Source organism: Bufo gargarizans, chromosome 9, assembly GCF_014858855.1.
Source record: "Bufo gargarizans isolate SCDJY-AF-19 chromosome 9, ASM1485885v1, whole genome shotgun sequence".
In the NCBI taxonomy this organism is placed as follows: Eukaryota; Metazoa; Chordata; class Amphibia; order Anura; family Bufonidae; genus Bufo; species Bufo gargarizans.
The window spans coordinates 10,170,671-10,185,098 of NC_058088.1; positions in this window are offsets into that span (position 1 = coordinate 10,170,671).

The following is a 14,428-nucleotide window of genomic DNA, read 5'->3' on the forward strand; positions in this document are numbered from 1 at the left end:
TGGGTTGCCCTGATTCTGTAGTTTGCAGAAACACCCCATATGTGGTCGTAAACTACTGTTTGGCCAAACGGCAGGACATAGAAGGAGGGGAACGTCATATGGTTTTTGGAAGGCAGATTTTGCTGGACTGGTTTATTTACACCATGTACCCTTTCAAGCCCCCTGATGCACCCCTAGAGTAGAAACTCCATAAAAGTGACCCCATCTAGGAAACTACGGGATAAGGTGGTTGTTGTTTTGGGACTATTTTAGGGGTAAATATGATTTTTGGTTGCTCTATATTACTCTTTTTTGAGGCAATGTAACAAAAAAATTAAATTCTAAAAATGTTTCTACATTCGCTATTTAGTTTTGTGGAACACCTAAAGGGTTAACATAGTTTGTAAAGTAACTTTTGAATACCTTGAGGGGTGTAGTTTCTTAGATGGGGTCACTTTTTTGGAGTTTCTAGTCTAGGCTACATCAGGGGGGCTTCTAATGGGACATGGTGTCAAAAAAAAAACTGTCCATCAAAATCTGCCTTCCAGAAACCGTATGGAGTTCCCTTCGTTCTTTGCCATGCGGCTATATAGCCATTTACGACCACATATGGGGTGTTTCTGCAAACTACAGAATCAGGGCCATAAATATTGAGTTTTGTTTGGCTGTTAACCCTTGCTTTATTACCGGCAAAAGGGATTCAAATTGAAATTTTGCCCAAAAATGGGTGTTTTGGCACCGTTTTTGTTTTATATTTTTAACACCGTTCATTCGAGGCGTTTGGTCAAATGTTATTTTTATAGCGACGACTTTTACGCACGCGACGATGCCCAATATGTATGGCTCTCAGACTTTGGAGACACTAAGCAGGCATCCTAAAAACTGCGGCCCTCCAGATGTTGTAAAACTACAATTCCCACCATGCCCTGCTGATGGCTGTAGGTTGTCTGGGCATGCTGGGAGTTATAGTTTTACAACATCTGGAGGGCCGCAGTTTGAGGATGCCTGCTCTAAAACTAATATTTTTTTGGGGAAAAAAAATTGTTTCTGTGTCTCCAAAGTCTAAGAGCCATAGTGTTTTATGTTCTCTAGTGGACTGTTGGGGATTATAAAAATTTAGTACTCCATGGAAGTGTGATACTCCCTGAAGCAATCGATAACGCAGAGGCCCGGATGATCGGGGCACGTGTCACATTGAGTGGTGGTGTCCTTCCGTATCCCCCTCTTGTGACACACTCTGCATCTTTTTTGGGTTCGTCCCTTCTTTCCAGTATGGGGGACCACACCTGGAAAGTGTTGGCCAGGGACGATCCGGGCGCCTCCAGTTCCCGAGGTACTCCGGCCTGCTCTTTCCCGGTCCGAAAAGATCAGGTCTTTGAGGACTGCCTCATAGAACTGGAGGAATGTCCCTGTGCTGCCAGCGCTTCGGGATAGTACAAAAGAGTTGTACATGGCAACCTGCACCAAGTAGACCGCAACTTTTTTGTACCATGCCCGGGTTTTGCGCATGGCATTATATGGCGTGAGGACTTGATCAGAGAGATCAACTCCTCCCATATACCGATTGTAGTCGACGATACAATCGGGCTTGAGGACCGTTGCCGTGGTACCTCGCACAGAGACTGGGGTGGTGCTGTTACCGTGGATTGTGGACAGCATAAGGACATCCCTCTTGTCCTTATACCTGACCAGCAACAGGTTTCCACTGGTAAGTGCACGGGTCTCACCCCTGGGGATAGGTACCTGGAGGGGGTGGGCAGGGAGGCCGCGCTGATTTTTCCGCACGGTCCCACAAGCGAACGTGGATCTGGCGGCAAGGGACCTGAACAAGGGAATGCTGGTATAAAAGTTATCCACGTACAAGTGGTAACCCTTATCCAGCAGTGGGTGCATAAGGTCCCACACGAGTTTCCCGCTAACACCCAGAGTGGGGGGACATTCTGGGGGTTGAATACGGGAATCTCGCCCCTCGTACACACGAAATTTGTAAGTGTACCCTGAGGTACTCTCACAAATTTTGTATAGCTTCACGCCATACCTCGCCCGCTTTGTGGGAATGTATTGGCGGAAACTGAGTCTCCCCTTGAACGCAACGAGAGACTCATCAACCGCGACCTCCCTTCCAGGTACGTAGGCCTGTTCAAATTTGGCCCCAAAGTGATCGATGACCGGCCGTATCTTATACAGCCGGTCATAGGCAGGATCACCTCGGGGTGGACATGCTGCATTATCGGAATAATGCAGACATTTCCGGATGGCCTCAAACCGGGGACGTGTCATGGCCATACTGTACAGTGGGGTCTGGTATAGGACGTCCCCACTCCAGTATTGCCTGACACTGGGTTTTTGGACTAGACCCATATGCAGCACGAGGCCCCAAAATGTCCTCATTTCGGCTGCACTGACCGGCGTCCAGCCACCGGGTCTAGCCAAAAATGAGCCTGGGTTTTGAGCGACGAACTGTTGGGCGTACAGATTCGTCTGCTCCACCATCAAATTCACCAGTGGGTTACTGAAAAAAAAAAAAAAAAAGTCTATTTCAGTAAACCCCACTGTGGGAATCTGGATTCCAGGATTGCCAGCGAAATCCGGAATCTCAGGCTCAAAGTCCACTGGGGGACACCAGCTAAGTTCATCGGCAGGGGGCTCCGGTGAACTTATTTGGTGGGCCGGGAAACCAGTACGAACCCCAGGGCGGCTCGTACTAGGGTGGGCCACAGGATCCCTAGCATGTGTCGGCCCCTGGCTCCGCCTGGCGGCGTCTCCGCCGCCTTGGTGGATCATCGTCATCCGATGATGATGAGGAGGATGCGGATGATAAAAGGAACGTGGGGTCATCCTCATCCTCACTGGGGCTCTCAGAGTCGGAGGCAATCTGGGCATATGCCTCCTCGGCCGATGAACACCCGGCGGGCCATGGGTGTGTGTGCGTGTAGGTGTTGTCGTGTGTGGAAAACTTTATTATATGTGCGTGTGTGTGGGGGCAACGGGTGTTCGCGTACTAAAAAAAGGAAACTAATAGTGGGCCAAGTGTTATGATCAAAAAGTGGGGCCCCGCCAAGGGGCCTAGTGGTGAGGGGGGGGGGGTGGGGGAGAGCTGGTGGGGGGTGGCGGGGGTCCATGGTGGTGGTGGGGGGCTGGTAGGGGGGGGCAAGTGGCAGGGGGGGGTCTGGGGTCTGATAGATGGATCAAAAAAGTTTTGTGTAAAAGTTCTTTTTTTTTTTTTTTTTTTCTAACTTTTCCCTTCTTTCCCTTCCTAATGGTGCCTCTCCCTCACTGACCCTAACCTACCTGGGTGGCGATGGGTGCAGGAGGGTGATGGATGCCGATTAGGGGGACACAGGAGCTGGTGCTGGACGATGCTGCACGGTCAGGGTGCTGGACAGGAAGAGGAGGGGACAGAGGAGCGCAGGAAGTTTGAATCTCGCGCCTCTCTCCCCTGCACCAATCAGCACCCTGGACAGCAGTGTTCAGCACCAGGGCCAGCACCGCCTCTCCAAATCCTCGGACTGCTATTGGTGGTGTAAAATTACGCCACCGATCGCAGTCTTTTTCCGGTTCATCGGGTCACAGGACACCCGAATGGACCGGAGACGCAGAAAACCGCAGGTCTGAATGGACCTGCGGTTTTCTGCGATCGTCTATACGGGGGGGTCAAATGACCCCCCCCCCCTGCGTTGTTACGGGATGCCGGCTGAATGATTTCAGCCGGCATCCCGTTCCGATTAACCCCCGCGGCGCCGGAATCGCGAATTAAAGCCATGACGTACCGGTACGTCATGGGTCCTTAAGGACTCGGGAATCATGCCGTACCGATACGTCATGGGTCCCTAAGGGGTTAAACATTGGATACAAATCCAGACTGATAGTTGGTAGACAAAGAGGCAGACCTGGTAGGGGTGGGAGAGGGAGTTTTTTTTTAGAGAATATTCCTCCAGTTTCAGACTACCTGCTGAGGAACAAAAAATAACCTTTCCCATCAAGTATTGATGAATTACAAGTTGCTAACCTTTCCCATTGCACTTTGTCTAAATCTGAAATGGAAGTCCTTAAGAAAAGCTTATCATTTGTCCCTTTACAGAAGTTTAACCTTTTTAATTGGGTCAAAGACCTGCACTCAAATTGCGCAAATTAAAGTGGAGAACATTTTTCCTCACTCATGATAGGAGCAGATGTCAGGAGCTGAGGGTTCGAAATGGAGGATCTCCAAGATGTTCAACTCTTGGCTAACCTTTACACTGAGGGGCAAAGAGAGATTGGTGATGGCCCCTTTACTGGGCTTAAGGTACCCTCTAAAAAATATTGCATGCCCTAACTCCCCACTGGCCGGCAGTCATGGCGGCGGGGCTAATATTTTATCATCTCGGTGTCTGTACAGCCACACACAGCCATCACAGCGATGGGGCTAGGGTGTTCGCACATTATTAGTGGCCGACAGACTTTCTACTTACCATTGTCGCTCCTGATGAAATGTGGGGTCAAACCCACTTAGAAACGCGTTGAGCATAATTGCCTTGAGCTGCTGGTTGGCTTAAGCTAAACTGATTAGGGCTGCTGGCTAGCTTGAGCCAGGGTTTAGTGTTGTGGGTGCTTGGGGTTGCTTTGTATGGATATAGCCCCTAATGAGCAGGTTTGTTGCTGAGGCCTATGAATGCTATAAAATAGGGCTCTGGACCTAGCAAATGCAAGGGGTTATATTACTTTTGAACAATACACACCCAGGCCCGATTCCTGTCTTCAGTGGCTGTTTAGACAAAAGATATGCAGTTACTGGCTGCATCATAGTGAGCCTATCTAACGATAGTATTGCACAGTCTGTGCCCTCTTTCTTAGTGGTTGCCTCTTGTGTGAGGCATAATTATTCCAGTCCTTCTATACACTTGGTGCACCTTACCTGTCTGTTCAGATATACCAGGGCTGAGTTGCCCCTCTTTTATATAATTTTTTTAATTTAAGCCCTTAATGCCCGGAGTTTTATATTTATTTATTTTTTGCGTTTTCGTTTTGTACTCCCTGCCTTCCCTGAGCCATAACTTTTTTATTTGTCTGTTCACATAGCCATATGAGGGCTTGTTTTTTGCAGGACAAGTTGCACTTTCCAACGCCACCATTTAATATTGCATATCATGTAGTGGGAAGTGGGAAAAAAAATTCCAAATGGGGTGAAATTGCAAAAAAATAAAAAGCAATTCCACCACAGTTTTACGCGTTTTTTATTTACGACGTTCGATATGTGATAAAACTGACTGGTTACTTTTATTCTACATGTCAGTATGAATCCGGCGATACCTTATATGTGTAGTTTTACTTGCGTTTTGATAATGATAAAAAAAGTGGGAAAAAAATCAGTTTTGACCCCTATAACTTTTTTGTAATTATGTTTATGGAGCTGTATGGGGGATCATTGTTTGTAGGGCGATCTGAACTTTTTTTATTGATACCATTCTGGGGTGTATATTACTTTTTATTGCATTTTTTGTAGAAAATGAAGCGACCAAAAACGGCGAATCGGCCATTTTTTCTGTTTTGCTTTTTGCCGTATGGGCAGATGTGCTAGTGGAGATCTAGTAACCCATGTCCTCAGCTCTATACACAAAATCCCGGTGACAGGTTCCCTTTAATTTTATTCTTTGGGTCAGTACGCTTACAATAATACCACACATGTATAGTTTTTCTTGCGTTTGCCGTATGAGATAAATATTTTTATATTTGAATAGTACGGGCATTTTTGCAGGCAGTGGTAATTATGATATTTATTTTTTTAAGTTGTATATGTATTTTCATTTTGGGGAAAGAACGTTATTTGAATTTTTATATATATTTTTTCATATCTTTAAAAAAAAAATATATATATTTTTTTACATTTTTTTATAGTTCCCCTAGGGAACTATAACAAGCAATCATTAGATTGCCTTTCTCATAGACTCCAATGCATTAGCATTGGAGTGTCACGACCCTTGGTCATGGTCGTGACTCCTTGGGAGCCGCATGCAGTTGCCCGCGGTTTGGTGTTGTGTCAACCGCAGCTGGGGGCACTTAGTTGTTTGCCTCAAGTGCGGTTGCCGCGGACAACAGGTATGCATGCGGTTGCCCTTGGCAACGTGTGTTTGTGTGCACTTCCCTTGTCTGGTGTGCACGGGGGTTATTGTGTGCACTTCCCCTTTAAGTTGATGTTTTCCCTTCCCTGGTGTTGGAAGGGTTAACTTCCTTCCTAGTGTGTGTGTGTGCGCACTGGGTGTGTCTGACTGTTGGGTGTGGCTTCTTGGCCCTATAAAGCCTCAGTGGAAGGCAATAGTCAGAGAGGGTGCTTCAGCCATGCTTGCTGGAGACATCCTTCTGGTTATTTACCAACTGCCAGTGGGGGCCTCCCTTCTGGTCATAAAATATTGTTACACAGGTGTTATCAAGGTGTGTGTGGGGTTTCCTTATTATTGCAGCTTATGGTCCTGGGTTCCTGTGTGATGTCTGGTGTGTGCTGCGTTCGTTGGTGTTCTGAACAGCAGCACCTGCACATGGGTTCCAGGCTTTGTTGTCTGTGGCAGGTGAGTGTTGTGTTGGTTGCATTTGCCTGTCACTGCCATAAGGTGTTTCTGTTCCCCTTGTAGCTTGGCCACTTTAGACTCCTGTTTCTCCGTGTCCAGGAGGAACGGGCTGTCTACCCAGCTCCTAGCTCAGGGAACGACGGAGGGTCAGTAGGGATCCGAGGTTCCTGAGTATGGGCCCTCCTACCTTTAAGGGCGGCCCATACAGCTAGGAGTCAGGGTCAGATTAGGGAAGCGCTAGGAGGTGACCTGCTCCCTAATTCTGTGGTTCTGGCCAAGTAGCAACCTTACCATCACCTGGCACCGCACGGCTGAGGGTTTTCCCCATCCGCAGCCGTGACATGGAGTCTATGAGAATTACACTAAGTTCCTATGGAGCTCTGCCACAGGCAGGGCTCCATAGGAACTAATGTGTGACAGCCCTGTACCACTCCTGAGTACAGGGGCTGCTGCACACTCCATCTGTCTTCTCCGACCCTCAGTAGGAGGAGCCGGTACACTGCCGGAAGCACACGCTTCCAGTCTTTAAAGGGGTTATCCAAGAATATTAACCCCTTAAGGACTCAGCCCTATTTCACCTTAAGGACTTGGCCATTTTTTTCAAATCTGACCAGTGTCACTTTAAGTGGTGATAACTTTAAAACGCTTTGACTTATCCAGGCCATTCTGAGACTGTTTTTTCGTCACATATTGTACTTCATGACACTGGTAAAATGAAGTTAAAAAAAATATTTCTTTTGCATAAAAAAAATACCTAATTTACCAAAAATGTTGAAAAATTTTCAAATTTCAAAGTTTCAGTTTCTCTACTTCTGTAATACATAGTAATACCCCCAAAAATTGTGATGACTTTACATTCCCCATATGTCTACTTCATGTTTCATGTAATAGAAACCACCCAAAAATGACCCCATTCTATAAACTACACCCCTCAAAGTATTCAAAACTGATTTTACAAACTTCGTTAACCCTTTAGGTGTTGCCCAAGAGTTATTGGCAAATGGGGATGAAATTTGAGAATTTCATTTTTTTGCCTAATTATCCTTTTTAACCCATTTTTTCCACTAACAAAGCAAGGGTTAACAGCCAAACAAGACTGTATCTTTATTGCCCTGACTCTGCCGTTTACAGAAACACCCAATATATGGCCGTAAACTACTGTACAGCCACACAGCGGGGCGTAGAGTGAAAGGTGCGCCGTTTGGTTTTTGGAAGGCAGATTTTGCTGGACTGGTTTATTTGCACCATGTCCCATTTGAAGCCCCCCTGATGCACCCTTAGAGTAGAAACTCCCTAAAACTGACCCCATCTAAGAAACTACACCCCTCAAGGTATTCAAAACTGATTTTACAAACTTTGTTAACCCTTTAGGTGTTGCACAAGATTTAATGGAAAATAGAGATACAATTTCAAAATGTCACTTTTTTGGCAGATTTTCCAGTTTAATATTTTTTTTTTCAAGTAACAAAGCAAGGGTTAACAGCCAAACAAAACTCAATATTTATGGCCCTGATTCTGTAGTTTACAGAAACACTTATATCTGTTAGCACACACTTATTCCAGCTCACCTCCCTGGTCATTGAAAACAGTCCCGGTTCCAGAAGCCTGGGGTGTGACCCCGCCGCAATCAGCACAAAATTCAGAGGAAAAGAACGGCTCCGGATTCTCATAGAGGTCCTCTAAAAACTTCTTCTTTATTCAAACATATAGTTTACAGCAGATACCTCCACCCGGTATACAGACAGTTGACACGTTTCGGATATGAATCCTTAGTCGTAACTACACATTAGTCGTTACTAAGGATTCATATCCGAAACGCGTCAACTGTCTGTATACCGGGTGGATGTATCTGCTGTAAACTATATGTTTGAATAAAGAAGAAGTTTTTAGAGGACCTCTATGAGAATCCGGAGCCGTTCTTTTCCTCAGAATTTTACAGAAACACCTCATATGTGGTTGTAAACTACTGTACGGGCACACGGCAGGGCGCAGAAGGAAAGGAATGCCATACGGTTTTTGGAAGGCAGATTTTGCTGGACTGGTTTTTTTGACACCATGTCCCATTTGAAGCCCCCCTGATGCACCCCTAGAGTAGAAACTCCAAAAAAGTGACCCCATTTTAGAAACTACGGGATAGGGTGGCAGTTTTGTTGGTACTAGTTTAGGGTACATGTGATTTTTGGTTGCTCTATATTACACTTTTTGTGCGGCAAATTAACAAGAAATAGCTTTTTTGGCACTGTTTTTTTTTTGTTATTTACAACATTCATCTGAAAGGTTAGATCATGTGGTAATTTTATAGAGCAGGTTGTCACGGACGCGGCGATACCTAATATGTATACAATTTTTTTTATTTATGTAAGTTTTACACAATGATTTCATTTTTAAAACTAAAAAAGTTTTAGTGTCTCCATAGCCTAAGAGCCATAGTTTTTTTCAGTTTTTGGGCGATTATCTTAAGTAGGGTCTCATTTTTTGCGGGATGAGATGCCTGTTTTATTGGCACTATTTTGGGGTGCATATGACTTTTTGATTGCTTGCTATTGCACTTTTTGTGACGTAAGATGACAAAAAATGGCTTTTTTTAAACCGTTGTTATTTTTATTTTTTTACGGTGGTCACCTGAGGGGTTAACTCATGTGATATTTTTATAGAGCCGGTCGATATGGACACGGCGATACCTAATATGTATACTTTTTTTATTTATGTAAGTTTTACACAATGATTTCTATTTTGAAACTAAAAAAATCATGTTTTAGTGTTTCCATAGTCTAAGAGTCATAGTTTTTTTCCGTTTTTGGGCGATTATCTTGGGTAGGGTCTAATTTTTTGCGGGATGAGATGACGGCTTGATTGGCACTATTTTGGGGTACATGCGACTTTTGTGATCACTTTTATTACCTTTTTTGGGAAGTAAGGGGAAAAATTTTAATTTTCTCATAGTTTAAATTTTTTTATTTTTATGGCGTTCAACGTGCGGGGAAAGTAACATGACCGTTTTATAGATCAGGTCGTTACGGACGCGGCGATACCAAACATGTGTAGGGAATTTTATTTTTTTCATTTTTAATCAGTGATAAATGTGTTTTTTGATTTTTACTTTTTTTTCACTTATTTTTTTACCCAGACCCACTTGGTTCTTGAAGATCCAGTGGGTCTGATGTCTGTATAATACAGTACAGTACAATATATATTGTACTGTACTGTATTTTACTTACACTTTGTCTGAACAGAGCTATGCCTTTAGCACAGATCTGTTCAGCACCATGGACAGCAGGACGCCTGAGAAGGCGTCCTGTTGCCATGGGAACCTTCCCTGTCTGTGAAGTTGTGGCCACAATTTCGCAGATGGGGAAGGGTAAGGACTGGGGCTCCCTCCCTCTGTCACCCCATCCTGTCGGGGGGCTGCAAAGGCACAGCAGCCCCCCGATGGGAGAGGGAGGGAGCCGCATCTTACTGTTAACTCTTTCCATACAGCGGTCCGTACGGACCGCTGTATGGAAAGGGTTAAACGGCTGACATCCATTCACAGATGTCAGCCGTTTATACCAGAGTGTCAGCAATGTGACACTGACACTCTGGTATAACCACTGTACACCAACAATTATTCGGCGGGAGGCGGGCGGGGGATCGCGATCCCGCCTCCCGCACCGCCCGCCTCCCGCACCGCCCGCAACCCCCCCTGCACCTCCCACCGGGCTAAAATCATTTAGAGGTGCGGGGGAGGGGGGGGGGGACATATATATTTTGGAACACTAAAGTTTCTGACCGCGGCGATCAGAAACTGCAGAAATCGCAACAAACCGCAGGTCTGAATTGACCTGCGGTTTGCTGCGATCGCCGATACGGGGGGTCATATGATTGTGACAGGATGCCGGCTGAATGATTTCAGGCGGCATCCTGTGCGGATTAACCCCTGGGGCGCCGCAATCTCACTTTAAACTCATGACGTACCGGTACGTCATGGGTCCTTAAGGACTTGGGATCCATGCCGTACTGGTACGTCATGGGTCCCTAAGGGGTTAAATGCCCCCCATATGCCCGGGCCCCTCACACTGAATATACTTACCTGGCTCTCCGCTCCCTGCGCCGCTCCTGGTCCCCGCACTGCTGCTGCAGCTTCTCCCCGTGTCCGGATTAAAACATCCGGTGTCGGAGGGAGCAGCCAATGGCAGGCTGGGACAGGGACGAGCCTCCCTAGAGAGCAGAGCCTCTAGGTGTAATGGCAACACCCCTGTTGCTCCCAGAGTCTCATTTGCATATATTAAAACTTTATATTTCTCATATAAGCAGGCATATATGAACATGGGACCAACACAGATGTCTTCAGCTGCCAAGCGCAGCCAGGTTCATAGGTACAAATCTGCTGTCAGGTGCTTTAATGGGCGTAATGGTTTTGAAGGCGTCTGTTTTATAAAAAAAATTCATTATAGCTGTGTCACTATGTAATGACGTTGGAAATGTGCTCATTAGGTTGACGTTATCATTGTTAGATTGTTTTTTTGTCTGTTTTTAGGGTTGAATGTGATATAGCTGCAGCTCGACACCTTTGGAAATGCTCCTCGGACCACACCTTATAATTTTGCCTGCCAACTTTTTTAGTCTGTGCTTGTGTTTTTTCAGCATAGCATGTCACATATCGTCAAACTGCTCTGTGCCAGAGGTATTGGCTGCTACTCCCATAATATTTAACAATTTGTTGACTGTGCATTAAGCTGGCGGCTCATTGGTGCTTGTCCTTATAAATCATAAATAAATATTAGATATATGAAAATGTTTTGTTCAGCTGCTTCCTCGTAGCAGGTCACCTAAGGGGCAGTATTATATAAATTTCCCAGCACTATCTCCCCGCATCTCTTCCTTTACCGCCGTCCAAATTGTCTCATATTACACTTCAAATTCAGAAATATATTATGAAATCTCTCTGTGTCCCAGGAGATCATCCATGTCCCCCCTCCTCCTCCTCACTGCCCTGTGACAAGCTGGTAGACAAGTAGCCAGAGCAGGAGCCTCCCTGCAATGTCCTGTCTGCAGGTAGGACAAAAAAATGCCTTAAGCCCCACCACCTAGGTTGGTCTCCAGCTGAAGATGGATCAGATTAGTGGGAGAGTAGCTCCTTTGTTCCTTGCAGGATTTATAGGACAAAGGGCTGCAACTGTCAAACCGTGAGGGCAACTATTTTCTTTCTTTACTTGTAGCTTCCATTTCTAGGGTAGTTCAGTACATACCATGGCTTTCCTTTGTAATCATTCATTTGTGAATCCTACAAATTTTCCAGAATAAAGACCCAAGTATGTGCAGGCTGCCTAGTTGCAGAATATGTGACTGAAGGATAATAATGCAGGATGTACACACCGTTTTGTTGATCCTGCATTGGCACACATGAAGTAAGAGTTGCTGAATTTGTATTCTGATTGGACGATGCTGCTGGAACCAGCACTTAAAGGCGTTGTGCCATGATGACAATGTATTTCCTATCCACACGATGGGATAAGTGTTTGATAGGTGACAGTCCAACCGCTGGGGCCATCACTGATCATGAAAAAAGGGCCCCTTTGAATGGAGCAGTGGCAGACATGCATGTATGTCCGTCTCTCCATTCAACTCTATGGGACTACGATAGTCAAGGACAAGCCCTCAGCTATCTCCAGCAATACTAGAAACCTAAATGGAGTGGCATTGTGCATGCCTGACTGTCACTCCATTCAAATGGGGGAGCACAGACCACCTTTTTCATGATCAGCGGGTCCCCGAAGGTCAGATCCCCACCAATCAGACACTATTCCCTTATCTAGTGGATAGGGGATAAGCTGTCTTCATGGAACAACCCATTTAATCATGGCTATATCTGGAGGAAACCTACTTGTACATGGAGAAGGGGTTGTGCCTGTGCGTCTACCTATATTGTTCTTCAAGAGGATGACAAACCATAGACAGGCAGAGTATGAGCACAGTTCCACCCAAAAAAAACTGAAATAAACAGACAAGACAACCAATTTACTTTTTGGTTGTTGGCCTCAAGTTTTATCATACTTCCTTAAACTGAACCAAATTAAAGTCCTGTCAGATATATAACAGCAAAGACTGGGAAGTGATATGTCAACCACTTCCCGCAGGCAAGTCTTTCTTCTGAGCTCCTCCCGAAAAAAAGACTGTCAATAATTAGAAAGATAATTGCAGATTACAGAAGAGGAAATGGAAGGATAATACAAGATTAAAAAAATAACCCAAAAATGTCCCCCACAGACAGTTTGCGTGCCTCTCTAGACTTCCCAAATTTAAAAAATACCTCAGTACCCCTGACAGTTGGTCCCCCTGTCAGAGGGGTAAAACACAACTATATCTACAATACTTTCCATTCTCCAGGTCTCCGCTTGTTATTTCTATCCTCCTCTCTTTCTTTGTCTATGACCACTCCTGACCCTTTCCATGACTGGCATTACCCCCCTCCTTTCTTCATGGCCACCACACCCTACACTTCAAGACACTCTACATTCCTGTGTATGTGTACGTCTGACTCATACTCTGTTCTCTACAAGATCTTGTGTTATGTGGGAACGCTTAGTTCTAAAATATTGGGCTCATCACAGCTCTTCTTGACGTTACTATTAATTATTCCTCTTGGTTAGGCCTCTTGCACTGTGTGCCGGCCGAGCCCGTGCTGTGGACCGCAAATTGCGGTCCCCAATGCACGGGCACCGATCGTGGGGCAGCCGCATGCGGATCGCGGACCCATTCACTTGATCCGTCCATTCCGCAAAAAGATAGAACAAGTTCTATTTTTTTGCGGAACGGAGAACAGAACCCCACGGAAGCACTCCATAGTGCTTCCTTGGGGTTCCGTTCCGCACCGCATCTTCGGATTTGCGGACCCATTCAAGTGAATGTGGATTGCACACGGCTGATGACCTGTGCATTGCGGAACCGCCATATGCGGCCCGCAATACGGCCTCGGGAGCACTACGGCCATGTGAAAGAGGCCTACGTCCTTATAGACAAAGAGCGACATTGATGTTCTTCTGCTCTGACTTGAAGGTCCTTGCTTTTTATGAAACCTTTGCCTAATAACTTTACATTCTATAGTAGTGCATCACCTTTTGGGCACCTGCTGCATTCCTATTTCCAACCTCCTTGTGGACTCTTGCTGCCCAACTCAGGTTGGAGTAGACCCTGGCCACTGTTCTGAAAGACAGTGATGATAACCACCATAATTTTACGTATATGCCCTTCAAGCCACATCCGAACTGCCGACAATTATTATCGATCCCTCAGATCCTAGTCTTCCTGTTTATTAAGGTGGAACCAGTACCACATCTATATTTACCTGTCATATCTGATATGGTAACTGGAAACTTACAGGTGTATTGCGCTATATGCTGTTTCGCAATATGTTACTCATTCCACTCATGACTCCATACACGATAACCGTTTATTAAAGGAGAATTATGGATTCAACATAGCTTTTTTATCCTCCCATAGAGAAAAATTATGAAAAACTTTTTTAGTACTTTCCTATCCTGGAAGTTACTAACGTATTGCCTATTTACTTCCTGCTTTGAGGCAAGACAACAAATCCGTTCTACTGTACCGCATGCAATATATATTACTTGACCATGTGCCTACAGGTGTCTCGCACTAGAGCTCTAAGGGTACTTTCACACTAGAGTTTTTCTTTTCCAGCATAGAGTTCCGTCACAGGGGCTCTATACCGGAAAAGAACTGATCAGTTTCATCCCCATGCATTCTGAATGGAGAGTAATCCGTTCAGGATGCATCAGGATGTCTTCAGTTCAGTAATTTTGACTGATCAGGCAAAAGATAAAACCGTAGCATGCTCCGGTTTTATCTCTGGCGAAAAAAACTGAAGACTTGCCTGAATGCCAAATCCGGCATTTTTTCCCATAGGA